This window comes from Varroa destructor, unplaced genomic scaffold, assembly GCF_002443255.2.
Source record: "Varroa destructor unplaced genomic scaffold, Vdes_3.0 BEIS01000006.1, whole genome shotgun sequence".
NCBI lineage: Eukaryota > Metazoa > Arthropoda > Arachnida > Mesostigmata > Varroidae > Varroa > Varroa destructor.
In genome coordinates, this window is record NW_019211459.1 from 6842544 (window position 1) to 6866144 (window position 23601).

At 44.1% G+C, this 23601-nt stretch overlaps 1 protein-coding gene across 2 annotated transcripts in view; it reads right to left on the minus strand.

Annotated features, from left to right (window-relative positions):
- LOC111252225 (uncharacterized) overlaps positions 1-10515 on the minus strand; it is a 180061-nt gene extending 169546 nt beyond the window's left edge. For both annotated transcript variants that reach the window (XM_086993746.1, XM_086993744.1), the window contains exon 1: positions 9347-10515. The gene's annotated coding sequence lies outside the window, so the exon portion shown is untranslated. The remainder of the gene's footprint in view (positions 1-9346) is intronic.
- Positions 10516-23601: the final 13086 nt, after the last annotated feature.

Below are 23601 nucleotides of genomic sequence, written 5' to 3' on the forward strand. Positions count from 1 at the left end.
ATATATACGCTTTTAGGTTTCTCTGTTCTGCGCATGCAGTCGTCGATACGCTGATGACTGTAAGGAAAATTACTAGCAGCAGCCTTAGCGCGCTAGTCGTGATGTCTTTTTTGTGTCAGCGACAGAATTCGCCATGTTGTTACTGCTGCTGCTGCTGCTGCTGCCACCGTCGCCGCCAAAGAAGAGGACGGGCTTCTCATCGTCTCAATGCGCCACAGATGATTCGTCTGTCTTGCTTTCGAAATTTTCGCACTCTTTCGAGGTACAGAAAGCCAACGCCATAGTTATTCTGGTTTGTTAAATCGGGTGCTCAAAGCTCCGGGGGACGAAAGCGATAGAGAGGACACGGACGCGGTGTCGCTTCTTCGACCAGGAGTCATCATCAGGCCCAGGCAGAGTGTAGAATGCGACAGCCAGGCCCAACAGCCTGGCCGTAGACGATCTACGCGATCTCCATAGCCACTGCCACCCTATGCATCTCTGTATGTCTTTATCAATGTGTGCGTATAGGTATCGTGCTAAAACAGACTTTGAGAGCAAGAATCGTAAGGCGAGCTCAAACCAGGGACAGAAACACGAAGCACCGTGGATAACCATCTCTTCCACCAGCTCGAATCGGAGCAGTAGTTGAACGATAGTACCTAGAATAATGCAACATCGACTACTACTAGTGGCGATCGAGTTGGCGAAGCGGCAATCGTTGATATTCACCAAAGTAGACAAAACGAACGGCCTGGACTAGGCCACGATCTACTGCGCCGATCCGATTCTGCCGCTATTGCCGCCACCGCCATCACTAATTCACCATGAGATTGGATAAATTACCTGCGAATGCACCTCAGTTCACCGCAAAATGTACGACTAAATCTAGCCATTGAGAAAAGTCCGAAGGCTGACCGTTCGCGAATCGCAGCAGGAACGGCATCGGTAGTGGCTATCCCTCAGATATGGCGGCCACAGACATCAGCGCACGATGGCAACAAGCTTGCACGATGTAGATTAGCGCAGGATGTCTCCTATAATAGTAACCCTAGCGGCGGTTTTAATGAGTTCATCTCTGCCAAGTGTTCCGTGCGCGACGCGAGAAGATGGAGGCGTGTCAGCGTCGAGCAGTTAAAAAGCATGGAATCACACGCAGATGTGTCACAATAAAAATCCATCATTCCATCAGATACATTTCTGATTAATACTAGAGTATGCATTATGAGCGTCAGCTTTACGACGAACTACATTTAGTCTGGCAAAATGCATAGGACCAATCAGCGTTCAACATTAGGACTCGATTTCGCTGTAAATAGACACTTGCATATACGCTTTGAACAACCTAACTTTGTCAAATTAACTGGAACCAAAAGCCGACCGACTACTCCACTGTCATTTGATAAGGAAGTTTCAATTGGATAGCAATGTCCTCGTATATGTTTGTCGACGTATAATTACCTCTTGCCGTGTTATACATACATACATATAGAAAACTTGCATACTTAGTAGAAAAAAGCCCCTGTCTTGCATAACAAGGCGGGCATTTCTTTCCCGTAAGCTTTTTCCTCTTAACAGTCATCTCTCAAATTTATGAGTATATTGTACAAGCCGCCGCCGTCGTCGTGTACGAGTCATCAAAATATATGTCTCAGTATGAACTAACTAACATCTAGATATAATTGAATATTCCCAGAACTTCCATGATATGATTCACGGTCGTTTCTAGAAAATGACAAGCAATGCAAGCGCTTCGTCGTATACTTGGAAAACGATGGCTGTGTGGGATAATTGCTTTCCCGGATGACATGCCCCCTCTTCCACAAAACACCAGGCTAACAAAGGCGACAAACATGTCGTCGACTATCGCGGAGTAGTCATCCTCTTAGTAGACATCCTTCGCCGTCTCCACAGTTTGTCTTCATTCCGACGCGCCTTTGCCCCCATCACGGCGCCCTTTGGCGGCAGCTCAGCTGTACAACGCCTGCCATCGTCTCCGTCAGAGCCAGCCTAACCGATAAATAGCCAGCAACTCTTGATATGACGCTTCTCTTTTTTGCAAATCACTTCATAGATGATTGACCTTCAGAACTCTAGGAATCGACTGCATAGTTAACATCGTTTATAATGCTATCGTCAACTTTGCACCTATTACCTTGCATGGAACGCTTCGCAGTGCCTTTTGAAGGCCTTCATTTATTTCTCTCTAGACCTCTACCTGCCTTAAGAATATATGTCTGTCTATTACTTAGACCATTGGGGAGGAGCCAAACGTGGGCCATTTTAGCCAATTCTGGACAGCTATTTGCTACGTGGATCCCTCGACGAAGGTCTCGTACTAGAGCTTTTATTCAGCACACAGAGATACAACGGTGGTGGAAGTTCGATTGCTATAATGTCTGCAACAACAGCATCGGCAGCGGCAATAAGTCTTAGGCAGTGCTTGCTATCGAATTTAAGCAGGTTTAATCCGCTAAACGGCATTTGTCTCCCCGTTTAGATTCAGGTAGCGGACGACTCTTACTTAGCCGCTTCCCTCTCGGTGGTAGTCCGAGCTGCGATTCCTGCTGAATCCGACCGAGACCAAGAACCAAGATCAGATCTGACGAGCTACTGCTGGCAAGCGACTGGGGAGTCTTCGGTATATATATGTAGTTAGCACGCGAGAGCCTCATAGAGGATAGTCGAGAAGACAGTTCGATCCATGCGAGTCGGCTCTGACTCGAAGAAGCGGAGAGACGCGCTCGCAGCGCTTCTCTGCATTGAAAGGCGATTGCGGGAATCGCTTTTAGATTAGCAGGCATCAGCCAGTGGAGAAGAAGGACTAGAGCCGAGAAGTGGCTTGCCTATAAGTTAAAATAATATTAACAGTTGCGACAACGAGATGGGCGTTACCGGGCTGGCCTATCGAGCTGTAAAAATGCCGCTGGCACCGAGATAGCTCAATGGCGCGGCCGTACGCTCGCTTAGCCAATGGCGGAAACAATTCAACATAGGTTCTGTTCTTTTTCGTCGACGCTGGATAAGGGGAAGAAGAAGCGGCAGCATCATCACTAGCGAATTATTTCATTAAAATCCATTCGCTCACTTGCTATTTGCTAAACCAGCCAATTTTAGTCTTCGGATTGGTGGGGTCGAAGTCTTCAAGACTGACCTCGCGTCAGGTTGTAACCAATGAGCCCGTGAAATCTATATAGTAGACCCGCTGTAGAGTTTTTGCTATAACTTATATCTACATTATAGTCTTATATTCGATTGCGTTAGTAGACTGCTTTACGCATTTCAGTCGAGCTCCACAAAAGGCTTACCCTAAACTGGGTTGGTTTTGCCTTGTACTGAAGCAATTTGTAATCAATTCGATTATGTCATATTTATTAAGGTACACTCAAAATGGCTGTCTGTCGGCAATAGAAGTGTTTCCGGTATTTGCAAGCGTCAACAGGCACAGCCCGAGTATCTGCGAATAATACCAGGAAATCGTATTACATACACCCTCCTTTTAGGCAACGTTTTGAATATCGGCTCTCGTCAACTAAGTAATCCATACTAATTAAAAGCTAATAATATAATAATAATTTTCCCTACAATGAATACGGTGCAGGCAGATTCTTCATAGCCCGTTCCCCCAAATGGCCCGCTGTTCTTTGAGAGAAATAATTCCAGACCTACATCAAGGCGGTCGAACTTTTGCACATTAAAAGACAAAGCGTTAGTAAGGGCTCAACTACTGAGTGAAAACGTATCAGTAGCAACTTTCCCAACAGCCAACAGCAGTCCCTTAACTTAATAATACCAAAACAACCACGTGTTTCTGTGGTCGCAAAACATCAGCGCGAATTGCCCGTCGTATCCATCTTACCTGCCAATTTTGTACGGCACGCTCCTGTTGCAGTCGATCCTGCTTGTGACAGTATCCCCTCAAGCACTACCGAGGTAAACGAGGATTACGCTACCAGTTCACTCTGTCGCCGTTCGCCTTAATTCTCCCAGATCCTTTTCATCCCCCTTCCGCTTTTTCGCAACCACTCTTAGCTTCTTTCGCTCTTAGCCCTTCCTCGTACCTCGTGTTGCAGCATGACTCCTGTCTCCTGAGACATGTATATATTTATGTGAAAGTTCTGGACAGAGCACAGTATTAAGGGCTTCGTCCGTCCGTCCGTCCGTTTATTCCTCGTCCGATGAGCGATGTGCACGTCAACAATGGCCGCGTGTGTGTATGAAAAACTTGTGTCGTTGTCATTTCAGATATTACCCCTGGAGGTTAGCTCTCTGCCACATTGCTATTACAGTTTTCTCGTCGCTCACTCCCACTTTCAGGCCCGCCTGTCTACAGATTCGGACACAAATCTTTAGGGCAGAGTTATTCGAGGGTAGAAAAGAACTCAAAGGAGAAGCAAGAGGGCCGACATACGTCTTGTGCGAGCACGGGGGCAAAACTGAGGATAGTGGGCTGGACAACAAAGCATCGCCGGCGACCTGTAAGCGATCCCACTTAGCTCCAGCGGGATTATCCTGTACGTGTGAGACTGAAGCCTGTCAACGACGCCGCTGTCCCCGTCATTTCCTTTTACCTGGTAATTCCGCGGACATCTCGTAGTGATGGTAGATCACTAACGGGGAAAAGTTATATGCTGTTTTACTCACAGAGCGTAGTGGCCTTCCGTAGACCGCAGTTGCAGAATAACATGCGCTTAGTAACAATAGCGGGACTGAACAAATGACAACGCTCTATTTAGTATATCGATACGAAAAAATAAGATAGTCACATAGAATTGCTTGTCATGGTACAATCGTTTGATCTAATCTTGTGTGCAAACGTATAACGCGGTAATCCAAAGGGGTAAAGTTATATACGGGGCGAATGAACAAATATGACTCGAGATAAATCAGGGGATCATCAGTGATCAAATAGAATTCCACTTGAGACTCAATGTGTGATGCTTACGCCCTGAGATATCCACACGCTCTGTTTGGATACGAGAAACCCAGAGACCAAAGTTGTACCATCACAACAATTGTACGGACAACTTAAGCCGTCATATATTGTGCAGATCTATTGCCGTAGCACTCTTGTGTAGAGTATTTATAGTCTATACTAGTTATAGAAAATGAACAGTTCGAAGGAGGGATCGAAGAAGGCGTCCATTTTTGCAGTGGAAAGTTCAAGTTCGATCGAGCGCAACTTCATTTTTGTCCAATATCGCATCTTTTATATTATATGATTATATTAAGGGTTCCCAGTAAGGCTCTGCAACTACATTATGCTACCCTCCTTATTGTTTGGCTCAGAGGGTTGGGCAAATCTACCGCGAACAGCCCATTCCATCGATGATTATGGTATAGTATTTATAGCATAGCGGCAAATTATACTTACTGTTTCTGTTAGTCTTATCGAATAAACAGTACCTCGTAAGTCTTGAATTATACACACAATGCTTATCTCTGGAGAATTAGAATGGGCCACTATTTACGACCCAAAATAACAGCTTGAAAAGCAATGATCGTTAGTCATCGTCGATTATAAAGGCTACGACTCCGGTCTTAAATCGGATGTTTTAGCCGAAATGATAAAGAGGAAGCTGAGGTCGAAACTAATTGTTGCCTATGGATTAGTAAACGACCGATTTAAACTTCGGTTTACGAAGTCCCTGCAAATATGGGACACAGGCCTCTTAATAGCAAAGAAATTTCTTTTTTTTTTTTATTTTTCTACAACATTTTTTACGAGAAATCTTAACAACAATTTAACCTGTATAACACGGTAAAGCCGCGTGCTGCGATTGTTTAGAATTGTTGTTTATCACTGAATTTCTTCCATGCATGTTTGAGACAAATTGGAGACAGCTTCAGATAATAGTGCCAGCACAAGCGATGACGAGAGCAAGGGCAGTATTGTGGGGTATGGGGTAACGATTTCCGATAGCTGAAACCCAAGGACCCAGGGCGTATGGACGAGACAGATATACAACTATTGTCTAAAGAAAGTTACCGACCTACCAGTCGTCCAAAAAACATATTGCACATTATTTCAATAGATTCCTGTAAGTTTATCACGCGAACCAAGTCATACAAATCGATTGTACGCATGACGATGCTTACCATGACCGTCATTGTATTACTTGCTCCTCTGTTGCATTTAGCGTGTGTTTCATATTTCCATTTGGTTAATTTCCAATGATATGCTAGGAAGGGCGTTTGAGCCGAATTTGCCTTTTCGACTTGTTAACCTTGGTTTTCCTCAGAGAGTTCCTTGTCCTTCGAGTATCCTATTGCGGATCGCTTTCGTAAATTATACAGAACATTTAAGACGTAACGTATTTACGTACGGAATACTAACTTGTGAAGTTTTGCATCGAATAAGGTCACTACCACTATCGTACGCATCAGACACGTTTGTAAACAATTTCTATCGCTTGTATGCATTCATAATAATAACAATTATAAGCAATACAATGCTGTACATAAATAGTTGAGTCACCGAACCTCTCTACTATAGGACATCAAGGATAATCGCCATATGTCATAAGCAATGTTGTGGCTCGTTATTCGCTAGTCAAGCCGCTCCTGCAACAAATGCGAAGTTTTAATCGCTATTACTTTTCGATAGCAAAACATCATCGAGACGCCGGCCGTGAAGACCACCCCCAAAGAACAAAATGTGGTCGTAATACCGCTGCCGCCGCTGGCAGCCCAGGTCCGACCCGGAAACACAAACAAACCCTCAGTACCATCGACCGATCTCATATGAATGGCGCTACCAGTGTCGCTTTCTCTCTCCGTCTCGCCAGGTTTGTTGTTGGGTTAAGTTGGAAGTAACCTCGTACTGACAAGATGTCACTCTCACCCCCGCAGCTTGGCCCCCGATTGTAGTTTCTAGCGAGCAACGATACGCCCAGAACTGAATTACTTCTGAGCGCCACTTCTTAGCTAGCCCGCCGTCGGCCACAGGTAATCATAACATGGACCCGTCAGCATCAACCGCTTCACATCACTCACTTTGGATAACACTGTATCCTCCAGGTTTAGCAGAACGGCACACGGTATATTAACGCTGTGGGGCTTATAATCCAATTTAGAAAGGCTCTGAATGCCGGCGGCTGGTAAGAAAGAGATCTTGGAAATCTGTGCTTGGAATCTGTCATCTCACAATTCACAGCTTAGCTAAAAACCGGTCTAGACAATGAGTGATCTCGTTCTACGGGTCATAACACTGTAGTGTGGCCTAACATGCAACAAGCTTAAGATAGACTAGTGCCTGTTGGAAGTAAGCATAGAACCTATTCGAACTTTACTATGAATGCGGTAGACGGGTTTCAAAATGGCAGAGTTATGAAGACACGCACTATTCGAGTGGATGCGACGCCGGAAGACGTAAAGAACAAGCAAGAGCGCCGGACAGTTCTAGACATTTCCATCTTACTGCCAAGACGGCCACAGACAGCTCCGGTAATTGTCAGATTTCTGAGAGGTCTTAGCACCAAACGTCGAGCAGTAGACAGGTTTTTACTATTATCACCTGTGAAGGCACCCTAGTATAAGCACTTGGCTCACCGCACGATGAGATGGAAAGGAAACAATGCCAGAAACAAGTGATAAATTATTTCTCTTTACCGGCTTTTTTACCGTTACTAGACTTATGCCCTCGGGCCAAGTACGAATGTATTTACCAAAAAAACGCGATTGTTTCTCTACCGTTGATTTAACGTTATCGAAGATTTGTCACATTCGTTGTACGATCGGTAATTTGCCATGATCGGCTGGCGACCTGTTATAAAAAGGCTCACCTACACTAGCTTACACTACTTTATCCGGGTCTATCTAGCGCGGCTAAAAGAAAACGTCCGCTCAGAGGCAACGCTATGTTATTAATGCCGACGTAGGTGAACTCCGCTATTTTTCCTAGGAAATGCTGTGTAATCAAACTACCTCAGGTACAGTGAGTCGTTAATAATCTGGGTGTTAGCAGGGCACGACCGTATGAGACAAAACTAACAACCATAAGCATTTTGAACGTCTTCGGCGGGTCGCACTCAGAGCGCTAGGCTAGAGCTTGTCGGAGTAATATCGTACGTAGCAATACCGTCATAGCAACGGTAGTGTCAGGCGCTCTATAACCACCTATTCTTCGCTTGCTGCTAGCTAACATCGAACACCGAAAAGAATCCTCTATCGATGTCGCACCGCACCGGCAGGCTTGCGTCGATAGTTGACAGGGCCAGACGTTCGAATCGGCTACACGACAAAGGCGCATCAATGTATAATGATACTCCTACTCACGATATCGATCCAGCCATGATGGCAGAGTTGAGTGCAGGCAAAGGTGGCTGACATCTTTAAAACGATTCCTTTAAAATGTTTAAAACGACGTTCTTCGGGCTGTGTGTTTGTTTTGGGTACGGACAAAATAAGCCAGACCTTTAAGCAAGCCACGAGTATAGAATTAAGTGATGATATGTAGTCTAGGATATTTCTACATACATTTAAATGCGTGACGCATAACGGTTTAGAAAGAGTAGTAAAACAAAGCTAAGACGTCCTACTTGTGAGAAGAGCCGCTGCGTCTATTACTCCGTTTAATGCTAACTAATTCATAGTTGGACTGCTCATCACCGCGACGTCGAGTGACGATCTACGTGACAGAGGTTAAGTGAAGTCATTTTAATTATCTAGCGCCAGTACGTGGGAATGCCAATTGGCATATTGTATTAATGTGAAGTATGTCAGTTATTAGAAATGTTCGAGGCTGATGGTAAATTTCATGGCTAATTTCTACAATGTACGATTTTTATCGTATACCTGGGATTCGGATCAACTACGGGATTCGGATCCTGGATACTCGACGCTCCTCGGAACGTAAGCCTCCAGCCCAACTAGCTCTTTTTTTCTAAGACCCGTTTCTTTCCTTCTCTTAAAATTGACAGATGCAATTATCGATTTACATTACCAATTTGAATACATTAACCGATACTACTCATCGATCCCCAATGAACCTTTCCAGCTAGTGTAATTGATAAATTATAGATCTTTTCAGGTCAGAAGATTGTGGATATTTACATAATCAGTTTCCTTTCTTGTTCTACAAATGTGTACTTCTTCGCGCTCGTATCCGCTACTTGATGAAATCCCTTGATGTACGTAAAAATCGAAACTAATTTAATGGAACTCATTCCTTGTGTAAGTTACGCTTGAACACGAGATTCAGTTTAAACTAGCCAACCGCCCGCTCGGATTCGAAAGCACATTATGCCATACAAACAGCATTGAATGGTAGCCAACGGGTGCTTTTCATTGTACCCACATATATGGAACATAAGCTTTGACGATTTCCAACTTGACGTAACGCTTCTCCTTGTTAAAGACCACCAACCTTTGCGTCTTCCTAATAAAGACTGTCTCCCTGTGGGGTCGCTGACAAATTAACACCGATGGGAATGGTAAGTTCCTCCAGGTGAAATTCGGTTCCACTGAAATCAAACCGGTGAACATTTAGCTGTCAAGACTTATTTGACTGTTGCCAGAATCTCTCTTTAGCCCTCGGTATGCGAAGACGGTTCTTAAAAAGCGCGGTCCTCCAATGTCCCACAGTTTGTCTCGACAGTTTTCAAGGCACATAAATTTCATGTAGTCGTTTGTTTAAACACGATTCTTTTTTTGGCACCACACGAGCGCACATCAGCACACATGCACCGCACGATCGTCGTCACGTTACATTATCACTACGGTCGACCAGTGGATACTGGCTGGTTGTTGCTATTATTATTGTCCGTCCTATGACGAAACACCGTCACGTCACCAACATCAATACTTCTTGATGCTCTAGCCGCAAAGTCACTCTCCGTGACACTGCATTCACGGCTAATGAGACCGCCTTGTTGATTTGCTCCTTCCCTATAAATTACTTTTATGAAATTCGGAGGCCGTTTGGTAGTGTTTTTGCTGTGAACTCATCAAACTATTTTCCAATCTACGGCTGTTCAGGGAAACAGCACATTGTTACGGTCGCGAGAAACACCTTCTATAATAGCTATCTTCACGTAATCTCTAAATATCGCTTCGCTGAAATTTTGGTATCAGGCGTGGCTATTCGAGGCGTCTCTGTCGCCTTGGCCTGCCATACAGAATGTAATAACACTCACTTCTGTAAATGTTTTGAATTTGTACACGCAACCAATATGTCTAACATGACATTGCCTAGAGTAGCGCACTTGCGGAGCTCTATAGCGAATCCTGCAATAGCAATCAGTACCCATCAACTGGTTGCTAGCGGGTTTGTTATTCTCCCCACTGTTGCAGATCTTCGCTCAGCTTCGAGACAGCTGGTTTCAACAGTGAAGCTTTTGTTGTCGACTCGATGTCTGTGTAGGTGCCCGATCTCCCTGCGCCTTCGTTCCTTTCGTGCGTTCGGTTACGAGTACGAATCAGCGCCACTGCGTGCCAGAGCACCAACAGCTCAGGACGCGCCGTAAGGCAGACAGATAGCGGCTGCGAGGCACGAAACAGCATGCAGCAGCAAGTATCCGGCCACCCTGCTGCAGAAGGGACAGCGCTAATAATAATGTCGCGTGAATCCAGTGCGCCATCTTGGAGGCGGAGCGAGGGCCGCCGGCTACAGGCCTGGGCGGAGCCATCACTCCGCGGCCGCCGCCATCGCCAGCGCCGCCGCCGCCGCCGCCGCCGCCGTCGTCGTCGTCGTCATCGTCGCCGTAGCCGCCGACACTATCGCCACCGGCTGAGCTACCCCGCCAGCCAAAGCTATTCAGGGATAGCTGCCACTGCTGCTGCTGCTGCCGCCACCATCGCCGTCGTCGTCATCGTCGCCGTTCGCCGCCGTCAGCCAGCCGTGTTGCTATCCAACAGCTTTATCTTGCCTCTGCCGCTGGATACGTGCAAAGAGAAATCGAGAGAACGAGAGAGAGGCGAGAGAGGGAGAGAGAGAGAGATGGTGAGAGATAAACAGCATTCGCCCGCGCACCAACTATCTCCCTATAACGTTACTTTGACAGAGAATATTGCGACCAATAGAGGCGCCAGAGTCGCCGATATAGGTAGGTCTATCCATCGCTAGATAGAAAAATTGTCTTGAATTGTTGCTGTTCCGGTGTTCCGGCGGTGACCATGCTCTCATTGGCAGATTGCCTATGAGACTCACAGCACCGATAGAACTATTGGATCTACTGGCTTTGGTACGTATTAGTAGGGCTACTGTACGCGCCACATTATAACGTAAAAAATGTTAGGTTTATATGTGTATATATATGATGTCTGCACTAGAGTGAATGGAGAACAGCAAGATTGCTGTGTTTATCCGCCGACGATATAGCTGAAAACTTGCGCTAAAAGGTCAACGGCGCACGCGAGCGCCCTCTGCCGGTGTCACCAAGTTCATGCGATGATTTCACCTCGCAGACAACCGCCAGGGCCTTCGTAGAAAGATGAACGAGAGTTTTAGTTGGCTGCTCGCTCACAGTAGCTACCAATAAGTGCACGCAACGGCTAAACGTACGGACAGGCGAGGCAACGGAGTAACGCCCGCAGCACCGAAATGCTTGTACTGGTCTTATTGGTGAAATGGTGCGCTGGAATGGAAAAAATACGGTGGCGGGGGCGGTGGCCTAGGGCCTATACAGTTGGCCTCCTTCTTGTGGAGTAGACTCATATATCTATTTCCGTTGAAGCTGGCGAGCAGCCGTGGCCTACCAGGGAAACTAAACAGGGCCGGTCCGTGGCAGAAGTTGCTAGCGCCATTGGGATGAGAAAAAGAATTCTGCAAGCCGAACTGCCTCCTGGAGCCTGAGGAGCGTGCTGGACATCCAGGACTGCAAGCTCGTTACTGCCGTTATAATGATTTTGGCAAGTAATAATAGCGATAGTTGTAGCGTCACGCAAGAAGAGCACATACACAGTTCTGCAACGGAGTCGAATGTTCCGTTACTGACAATGTCAGACGCAACGATCACCTAGCGGCTATCTGCACTTCGAACCGCAGCGCTGACGTTCTCGTGGGAAAACTCAGAGAGGCGACAATCGGTGAAGTACACTCTGCCGCAATTGCGTGCACCATCATGAAGCAAATTTTTTCCAAAAGAATGGTCTGTCAAGTATTGCAGAGAGTCTTTCTGCTCCGTAATGCGAGAGAAGGTAACGGCTGATTTATACATGTATATATGTATCTAGCCGCTTCCGTGCAGTGCTCTCGATGAGCAGCAGCGAGGCTGGCGATGGTTCGAACGTACAAAGTTGAGTTGAGTCGGTGGATGAACATATGGTAAAACAATACTTCACATGAAAAGAATCGTACCTTACTGTATGATCTTTATTCATCCGCGTTGTTGTTACTGCGTCTATTATTGGTTCGGACAATGGTAAACATTGCAGTTTCGCCTACTACTCATTTACAATGAAATGGCACGAAATGATCAAGAAAGACGGACCCTTCTTGTTTATTGCTATAAATAACCTCAAACATTACGTAATAGTTTCGATGACGCGGTTTGGTCAGCGTCAGAAGACTAGTTGAGGGACGATTTTGAACTACTTAATAGTTCTGTTGGTTAGCAAATGTAATAGAGTTATCAGTTTTGGGCATACTGTATTGGGTTTGTATGTCGAAAAATGTTGCAAGAAAAAAAATTGGGTTCCAAATGAAATAAAAAGTGTATTCTGGTGAACGGCCGTCGGCATTGAAATCATCACATGAATATATTAGTTGGCTCTGTTTTTCGTTTCTGCCATAATCTTTCCAGCCAGCGACCACTATAAACGGTTTCCATTTCAGATTTAAATCAGACGACGTGAAGAGTATTTCAGCATCGTATTTTCGTAGTAGGACGGACTGCGAGATAGACGCACAAACGGCTTGAAACAGCATTCGTCGTACGGACCAGTGCACATAAAGTAAGATGACATGATCTGCTCAAGCATTTTCTGATCGATCATAGGAAGCTAATGATACAGGCATGTTTAAATAACTTGACCGATAGGGCTTATAAATGTATCTGTCCGGTTCTGGCACGACCAGTTCGATCTCATGCGTGAAACGAGCGACCTGTAAGTCAATTGCCGGTTAAATCGTGTCAACACATTTGCACTATGTAATAGGGTCCACGAGGGTGGGTTGCGAGACAGACACCGCGTAGTGAAAAAGGCGTGCCTTACTTCTTCCGCGACGCTTAGCAGCTCCACTTGCATGTATCGCTGAGCGATGGCGATGTCAGTAGCCGCAGCAGGGTCCGCTCACGAATCGGAGTATACAACCATCTTGTCTACATGCAACTAGGCACTGTAACGCCACAGTCGGGCAACTCGAGTTCGCTGTAATTTTCACCCAGCCGTTGTCCGTTCTGGCCATCGTGTTTCTGGTCAAGGAGGAGGTGGGAAAAAGAGAAACAAACGAACGAAACCGGGGGAGAGGGAGGTCGACAAGGGAGTCCGATAGTCACTGAGGTCTCTCTCCACCTCACCCGAGATGAACAACGCTTGGTGCAACAGATGAACGAGCGCTTTGCAATAATCATACCCGCATAACGCGCAGCCCAAGGCGCCATCAGAGCTGGCGGCGCCGGCAGCAGCGAAACCTATGAGTCAATTAGGAGACAAATGACATACGATGAGGACATGGGACAGTAGCGGCTGCACTCTTATCGACTGGCACCTCGCGGCCACCAGCTTGGCCGCCGCCGCCGCCGCCACAACCTCCAGCCTTGCAAATCGACCCGCTCGTACAGACAGATCGACAGCCAGGGACACTGTCGCTCAGAAACTGGCTAAACTGATGCTAAGCCGTTTGTCTTCTATCTTATTATTGTCTGGCTCGCTCCATCGTTTATCGTCGCCTATCCTGGCCCCGCGTCGTTGCCATGTGCCGCCTATTATGCCATTACTGTTGCTACTGTGTTTGCAAGCGATGGATCCGATACCCTATCATCTGAGCCTACTACATCTGATCTCGTAATCTACTCAAGACCTAAGATACGGCGAGGTGGCTGAAGAGAAACTAACCGTCCGATTTCGTAAGAACGTAAGCACTGCATGCGACAATGTTTATATCGGTATACATATAATGATGATACATATTGGCTGTGTAGGCATGCGTATAAGCATCGTCGTATGTTCCTTTACGCGACGAGATGGGCGGCAAGCAGCGTCCATGCTAACAGTCTCGATGGTGCTGAGAATTGCTGGCGCCAGTAACAGATTGCGGCAGGAAGGATCGAGAAGAGAGCAGGACGCGAAAGAAGGCTACAACAACGAGGACACTGACGATGAAGACTAGAACTGCCAACAAAGGAAAGAAATAGGCAAAAAGGAAGAAAGTAAACGGGACCAACCAGAGTTAAGTTGCCGCAGGCTCCAGGGCAGAGTTCTGAGCTGCGCTCGAGGCGTCGGCTGGCCTGTCCATATATCAGGATCCAAACGTCAGATGCTAGTAGCAGGAACATGGCTGATTCAGCCAGCAGGAAGCCGGGACCGGCAGATCTCGGGCAATAGGTTCCACCACGCACTGTGCTTGGCTAGAGAAGCTGCGACCAGAACGAACCACATTTGGAAAAGGACAACTAACCTAAGTAGAAGGAGAAGAGGTGAGAATATGCGCACTTCGACTGTTGGAACAAGGGCTGATGCCTTAGGATTTCAATCTATCCTGTTTATTCATCATTTCTGTATTGTGCGGCAATAACACGAGACAGGCCTTCACGACCCAAGTCGTTAGTCGGCTGGCAAAGTTTCTATAGACATAATCACTATACTAGATAGAGACACATTATTGTCCTTCGACTAAATGCACAGAAGACACGAACCACCCCAGGAATGAGTGTTACGCAGCTTACGTGAGCACCTTTAGCTAAATTGTATGGAACGGCGACTTGCCATTTCGTCAACAACGTTAACGAGTGTTTAGGCGTTGCCCGTAAGCTAGTCGGAAATAATTGGTAACGGTGTGCGCCAGCAATCGATGTCCTGTAAAGCGTCGCTCGTAGAGAAGGAAATTGTAGCAGCGGCCGGCGGCTGAGGGGAGGACAGCATATGGTCGAAAATGTCGATAGGATTTGCGAAGTTAATCTAACTAACTTAACAATGAGCTGAACGCAAAAAGGACAAACTCCTCTGAGTGATTAAAGAGAGAAAGAGAGCGAGAGAACGGAGGGGGGAGGGAGGGGCAGCCCGACACGCCTGAGTGCAACTTGTACCATCTGCATACGGCTAGAGTAACGCTGACACTCGCCTGGCTACTAGTGCCATTAAAATATGTTTGCTTGTATCTTTGTTCCTTCTTACACATCTTCTCATTGTCGCTGGGTCTATATCTCTTAATAGTAGCGATGTGTACCTTGCAAACAATAGCCGGCGCTGCGATAACCGTCGTCGATCGCCTTCGAGAAAGGGTGTCTCGATCGACAAATACCACCCAGCAAAAGTAGTTCTACTGTTTTTGTGTTTACATAGGGTGAACACTAGTTCAGAGTAACATCCTCTGATTAAACAGTACCGTTAGAGCCCGCCGAGATAATAATCATTGACATCTGCTACTAATAACCGATTCGGCCGCGTTTGACACTGGTCGAGGCTCACCGACTGATAAAAGAGATGAAATTATGTGTAGCAGTTTACTTAAGTGGATGACTAGCGACCTGAAATAAGTGGCTAGGAAACAAGCACGAAACAAAAATTGTTTCTTCTTAACATGTTTGTATCAAGGGGCGTATAACTGCTTGCAAAAATACTGCACACAGGCGCCCACTCATACCTCGACTGCGTATATCCGCCCCAGCGCATTTCATTATAACGATGAAATTCATCATGTTAGCATTAACAAATGTCTTTTCTAATCTCAATGGCGTATTAATACAGGTTGTATCAGACTACCTTAATAAATAGTTACTCAGTTCACCTGTGATGATTGACCCATCATCATTGCATTAGCCGAGCTCTAGCGATAGACTCTTTCCTTGTTTGTATCGACGATCTCACATCACGATTGGTTTTGTCGGTCCATTATTTGGGTTTTTCGGCCTATGAGCGTACAAAACCTTATACTGGCTGCCGATCAGCTGCGCATCTAAAGAAAGCCGCGGTGCGTCGATCAGACGCGTATCGCTAGATAAGTGATCAGAGCGACAGAAACAGCGGTAGCCTAAAAGGGCTGTTGAAGCGATGTTTCTTGTCTAGTTTTCCTAGACTATATTATCCATGTCCATCCCTCACTCGGATCCACAATCAGATCGCATCCCCGTCTCCGCTCTGGTCCCTCTCTGCTCACCCGCTGCCATTTGATCTTGTCGCACTCGGGAACCTTCGAAGGGATGAATCCGCAGCTATGTTTCTTTATAGAAGAGTCTGTCTCCCATTCTGTCTTCGACCACGGCCTGCAATTGTAACGCGCATCGTACCAGTAACCCCAAGAACTGGTAGGATCTGCTGTGCTAGCGCTGCTGTAGGACAACAAAGCATTCGCAAAGCCACGGCGACCAGTCAGCTTTGAGCTGCTCGATCCTCGTTTGTTCGTAGTGTTCGTATTTGTAACATCTCAGTTCCAGGCTGACACCTCAATTGGGAACGACTGCATTGAGAACGGACGAAGTTGATGAAGGGTGCAGCAGGTATCTGCGGTCGATTTTCAGCTTGTTAGTGTGTATTTGTTGCAGTGGGACTGGCCTCATACGATTGAAAAAAACGACGACGACCATTTCGGTGACTCGGCTGAAGTTGATTGACGACGATCGTTTAGGTAAATAATAGTCATGAAAAGTTACCAAAGCGATAATTAGCTTAAAGCAATGATGCGAAAGCGTGACTTCTAGCTAATCTCGACTAGCGAGACACCGATGTACCCATCGTATAGCTCGTAGCTGTTAGAGTTGCCGGCATTTTAGATGCTCGGTAAGGAATATTTCATTCTTCCGTACCTTTTCTTATTGGTACGGCTCGCCGAGCGTTATGATTAGTTTCAACTTGAAGTACGAATGAAAGTCACACAATTGTGCCCAGCTTCTGAAAAGTTACCATAACACGGTAGCCAGTATTTAGCTCTGAGCTGCTGACACGCACGAGTCGAAAAATTCGAGAGGTCTAAATTTGTTGTGTTGGATATCGGGGTCACGCAAACCACGAAGTGCGTATTAGATATTAGTGGAAATCTTTAGTCCTAATTGTTTAACAATCACTATGTAGTGACACTAATGATAATACTAACTGCTCTGATCCCTTTAAACGTCTGCTCATGGCATGTTTTAAAGCAAATGTCCATTGAACATTATATTTATTTGTTTTCAACTATGTTATAATGCCTTATTCAGCCTATCACTGGTAGCCCTTACGAGTATATAAAGATGACTACATTTGTATTGAGATTCTATAGTACGAAATAACACAGGACCATATAATTATTTCTATTGCGAATTGCTCTAGCTTTTTTTGTCATGCGCATATATATATGTGGACATGTGTTTTTTTTTCTAATGGTCATTCATATTTAATAAATGCACCGTTCACCGCGATTACGGTCTCAGTTCAGGACCTAAAGCACCTATCAGTGACGGTCAGCATATTCCTTCTTTAATGCACTTCTTTTTTCTAGAGCAACCGTGTGTAAAGTGGTATTGATAAATGTAGACTTATTAAAGTGTCGCTCAAATATGATACAAGCAGAACAATCCAGTAAAATTAACTTTTAGGCTGGTAGCAGGCAGAAGTCGCAAAGGCTCAGAAAAATTGAAAAGTTTAAAAGTCGCAAAAAGGCTTAGAAGGTCTTAAAAAGACCAACCGTTATAGCTTATTTCGACGATCCAACTGGCAATTGATATTCCTTTCTCTCAGACGGTAATTTGCTCCTGTATTAAAAACATGGATGGATTAAAAAAGCCATTTTGAAGAATGATGTGAAGCCTAAACGTTATTGAGGATCCTGCGATTTCTTAGAACCCGCATTAAAACTAGCAAGTAATGTAGACCATTCTAATTTAAATACGAAGTGGATAATGGTGAACTTTTAAACAAATCAAATTTATTGCACAAAAATTTAGCAGAAATACGACAAGAGTTTCCGGCTGATCTACCTAGACAATTTACACTAACTATTAAAAAAAAATCCATAAGACAACTCTGTCTATATTTTATTATATTAGACATATTAAGTATCATTGGTACTTAAAGACGTTCCAAATAACGAGGGGTCCAAAGAAAACAATTTCGCCAATGGCCCATAAACATTAAGAGCGAATACCCAGTGTTAAAGAAATAATTCAAATTGGCCCAATAAATTTACATAATGGCGTTGATTGGGCAACTGTGCACCCACATGCTGCGTACGAATGCAGAGTACATTTGGCAGAAGTACGGTACGATATTTCTAGCAGAAGATGAGAGATGGATCATCTTATCTTAGCAGTGCAGTAACTGATGCCAGCTACTGAAGATTATTGCAGAAAAATCTCGAGACGACCTCTCTGGGGATTCGTTTTTAATAGAATGGGGAACCTGCACACTATCATCATATTTATTATTGTAATGGCATACACGGATGAGAATCTTCCAAACCGACGATTTGAACAAGGATGTTCCTTAAATACCCTAAAACTGCTGTGGTTTGTTGGGAATAGCTTAAATATAGAGTTTAGGCCGTAAAACTGAAACAAAGTCACAATTAAGCAAGATATCTGCTATGCCTGAGAATGCCTAAGAGATCTCTGCTCAATAATGGCTCAAGTGTCTGCTACAATAGTGAGTATTTTATACAAACTGGCTAAAACTTGTATTGGACCCTCTTCGCCCATAATATTGCAATTGATAAAGATACTTTCGTATATAGTTTGCATGCTGCTGTTATGTTCCATTTAATTTTTTGACCCTTCTATTTAAATGATGACCGAGTCGTGTTTCTCTATCTAGGCACTCGCCCTGCACGAATCCGCGTTACCCTAACAGCGACTACAATTGGTGGAAAACGTCGATTTCTGTTATGAGATGTAACGATTCGACGCGACACGGAGATGATACAGATGGTAGCAGAAGCACCGATAGCGATGCGACCCGATCACAATGCATCAAACAGATACAAGAAGAACCCGAACGCAACATTACAGAGAGAACGGACGGTCGAGCAATTGAACAAGCTTACGATATTCGTTGGTGTCCTTCTGCGACCATCGATGAAGCTGTTGGGCGATCAGGATTTGATGGCGAGCCTGGGTCCCGTCAGCGGCCTTCTTTGTGTTTAGGGCCTTCCACCTAGTATCATTACTACAACTCAGCCAATCTGGCATCACGAGGTTGAACAGCGAGAGATTTTTGCCTTCAGTCGCTCAATGAGAATTTTGTGCCTTTCCATACCTGCCCATGTTGCATAGAGACGCACTTTTTAATCGGATTGAGTCAGTCAGCTAAACTCGAGAACTATCTTCTCTGCCATTATACACAAACGCAGCATTCAGTTGCTGGACCAATGGCTTTATCTGTCTACCTAGGCTTTTCTCGGGATTTTTCTACAATGACGATATTAGCACGAGCCTGTGTTGAAAGTCCATCGTGCACACCTCGCACCGACACCTCTACTATGGCGACGAATCGTTCAGGACATTTCTGCATCTTTTGATCCTCTTCGCGTGACGACAACGGTGACGAAATGCAAGGCAGCGTATGTGTAATTGAAGACAACCGTGATCTGCTTGAGCATTAACAACTGCCCGTTTCAGTAAAATCAGATGAACATATTACTTAATGCTAATTTTTAATGACTTTCTAATCTTTAATAGTTTGGCAATCTCACCGTGTATATGCTACCGACCTGGGTAAGTTTCATTCATCCGAATAGAACCGACCTGTCCCATCGCGACGTCAGTCTGTCGCTGTTTAACTGACTAGGTCATATAGTAGATCTGAGCTAGGTTGCAGATCGGTCAATTGTAGACATATTCAGTTATTGTAATTCGTGGTTCCGAGTCCCGATACGTAGTTCCACGTTCGTTTCTCCAATGCAATTAGCACTTGTCAATTTCCGTGTCACAAGATGGCGTCGTCGTTAGTATGGCCCTCTCCAGAAACACAAACAACAATATCCTTTAATGTTGTTAAATAACAATGTCGTACGCAAAAAGAACAACTAGTGATGCTTAATGTTCTAATGTGAAATTTTCCACAGTCGTCCCCAAAACATTACCACAATCAACATGGCGGCGCGATGTTAATAAATCGCTATGGAAAAATACGCCTTTGAGGAATATTCAGTAAATATGAAATGCGGCAACAAAGGCTCGGATCAGAACAGCAGCAAGCTCATGGTAAACGTGGCCTATTAGAAATATTCTAGATCGACCTCTGAATCAGTTGGTATCATAGTGGTTTGTCACTGATTCAACTAATCCCATGATTAGTTTACGCTGTAGTCAGTTTATCGTAACATATAGTCCGTCCCTGTAATTGTTTCATCAGCCCATTATTACTAGGTTTAGTAACTGGTAACTAGAACTCGATTTGTGTTGTATCGTTTGTCAAATAAATCCAGTGATCCCAGCGAAAGTGTCTGATTCTGCTGCTGCAGTGATCCTTTTGTGGTCATTTCTTCTATTGGAAGGCCCGAATAACCTCGTCACTTTGCTACTATTAGTTCACACGTGCCGACCCCTAATCTGTTTTCATAGCGTATATATATATAGTACTGCAACAGGTGACAAATTCTCATTTCAAAATTACCAATACAACCCTGAAGAAATTTAACTTCGCTTCTATAGGAATAGATAACCTCTGGCCTTGCACACCTACCCGGTGCGCAGATTGACACCTTGCCGTGTTACGACTTCATTTCGTTATCTCATTAAAACGCTTCTATAATCTGGGCACCGAACTACAGTTATCAACAAGTTTCCCGATTACAATGAATCTGTTATTTTCAATCACTTCTGCACACGAAACACTATCTTATTATGGAATAACATAGAATAAAATATATTTTTATAATTTTTTTTTTGCAAGGCTCAAGAAACGTATCTATCGTCCAAAAAAATGTCAAAAATTGGCAGGAAGATAGCGGTGAAAAGACTTATTCAATCCATCATTCACTTTTATCACGCAGTCTAGCAGCCCGCAAAGGGTTCAGCGCAGAGTGACCACTTTAAGCAAACATAAACTCTCCATACATACAGGTCATCAGTTTGTCTTGTGGATAGAATATTGAAGCATCAAAAACTTCATTGGATAGTTGCACGAAACAGTGCTTAGTGATACGATTATAGGAACAAGCAACAGCAGCAATGCATCTGGATTACCTTATATTCGCTCCAAAGCCAACTCGCGCTGGAATAACGCTCAACATTCAATACGTCAAAAAAACAGTTGACAGATACGTCTCTGTACGTAACAAGTATTTCTCCGATCTGTCTGTGCTATCCGATTCATTCGTTAGACAATAATAACATTTTACAATGCTTATTTCTTTGCTATGCTGATCAGATCCAGTGCGCCGCCACAAATCGTTCGAACGGCACTAACGCGTGTGCCTAACAGATTCAGAGATTCACAGCGGTTTTGGTTTGAATCCAGGAGGAGATACACCCCGCATCGTACTCATAGCTAGCTGGTCATCCGAGCGAGTGCCTAACAAGTTAAGTATCGAACATGATACTGATCCATTTATTTATCGAAAAAATACTCATCGTTATAAATACATGGCCCAGATAATATGAATCAAATGAAAGCTAAGATTCGATAGTATTTAGTATGAACATTGTTGAAATAATTTTATTTAGATTTAAGACTGGGCGCCTTGAAGATGTGTGTAAACTTCTGCAAGATTCACAAGTTTACTATGTCGCCCAGGCCCATAAGTAAATGTATGCCGTTTGTGGCCAAGATCCGTTATTGGAAAAAAAAGAGTCACATATGATGACGATCAGTGATTATGTTGTTATTAGAAAAATGGTAGCGAGAAATCAGTTAAAACAGTTTACTATCGTATTTGGTGTAGCAATACTATTGTAAAATTAAGAATAAATATTTGCTTTATAAACACTTTTACGACAGCCCAATATGATGTTATCAGAAGACATTTGATCGGTGTTACGAAGTCGATGACTGGGGACGAAAATATTTGAACGATTTCACGATTTGTAAAAAACATCGATGGTTACGCGAACAAAAAATATTGCGATTTTTTAATTACTATTATTTCTAGGGGAGAGAGATATAGTTATGCGTCTTCTCCAATTTTTTTTGGGTATTCAGTCATTACTATAGTCGCTTTTGTTCCCCAGCGTCACGTGCACTGCTTTGTGTATATGTGCGTGTGTGTGTGTGTGCGTGTGTGTGTGTGTGTGTGTTGTGTGTGTGTGTGGCCGTGGGGGGGGTTCGGTAACAAGCACTAGTAATCTTAACCAAAATACACTAATAATTATCATTCAATCTATTCGTGTGATATTCAAATGTTTTTTCCTTAAATATTCTATCTTTTATATATTGTTTATCTAAACACGTTTCCTTGATGAGACTATCCCTGCAAAGCTATATTTTTACAAATACCATAACAATTTCAGATTCTGCCAGCGTTTGCGTTCGGAGCAGCACCGGTAGCGCCATCTGGCAAGCAATGCCGCAAACAGGTCTTATATTGAACAAATAAAACAGCTGTTCAAAAAAAACCGCCGCTAGATCCTAGATAAATATTTTACTAAAATTCTCCATTGACATTTGTTTCTTTAACAACGAATAATAATTTGCTAACGAATATTCTGTTTTAGACTACTAGGCTACTTAATGTGGTGCGTGTTCTTGCGATATTACGATTGTTCAACAACTGTTCTCATAAAGGGAAAACATGAAAAAGAACGGGCCTTGGGAACACATATTGAAGACTGTAAAAAGTTTCTGCAATTTATTTTACATTCTTCCTTTACCCTGTACCAAAATATAGTAGATTTTTGCATTAGCTAAACACCATATTTTTGATCTGGAAATATTTTTCTGTGCGATTATTATCGCTAGCTTGTGAAAATAAGTTTTGTTTTCTAGCATCTTCAATTCAGTCTTCTTTCGATTTCAATCTTTCATCATATATTTTCGCATTATTCCACCTTAACCACTTTTATTTACTTTAGAACTTTAGGTCAAGGAGACATTTCCTGGACAAACTGTGGTAACCAATCTGTAAAATTCAATGTCACATGTTCCAAGAGTATATAACACTTGATGAAAGACTTTGATGAATGAATTAGCAACAAATTTATCCTAATATATTTACTCGAAATCTACGAGTTGATGACTTCGACAAATTAATAGCATATTCATGTTATTTCGTACTTCCTATGATAGTTCACCATCTTATGCTGTAACGCGTAACCCCTGGTGTATGCCTCTGTTTAATTCCAAAAGTTAATCATAATTTCTTCAACATTATGTAAGGAAAATTAAAGATTGCGGTCTCTGTGTTTTAGCCCTCAAATCGCGTGGTACCGTATGAGAAAAATTTGAAACGTCGCGCCATTTCGTTCAAGCATGAACTCCACACTCTTTCTTGCTGCCTCGCCGCTTCTTTCTCTTTCGGACTCCTGACCGCTTGCGTGCTCCGGAGCAAAAATCACAACCTCTCAAAGGCTACGCCATCTTGGAAGTCGTTGGCGGGCTGTTCTATCAGTTACT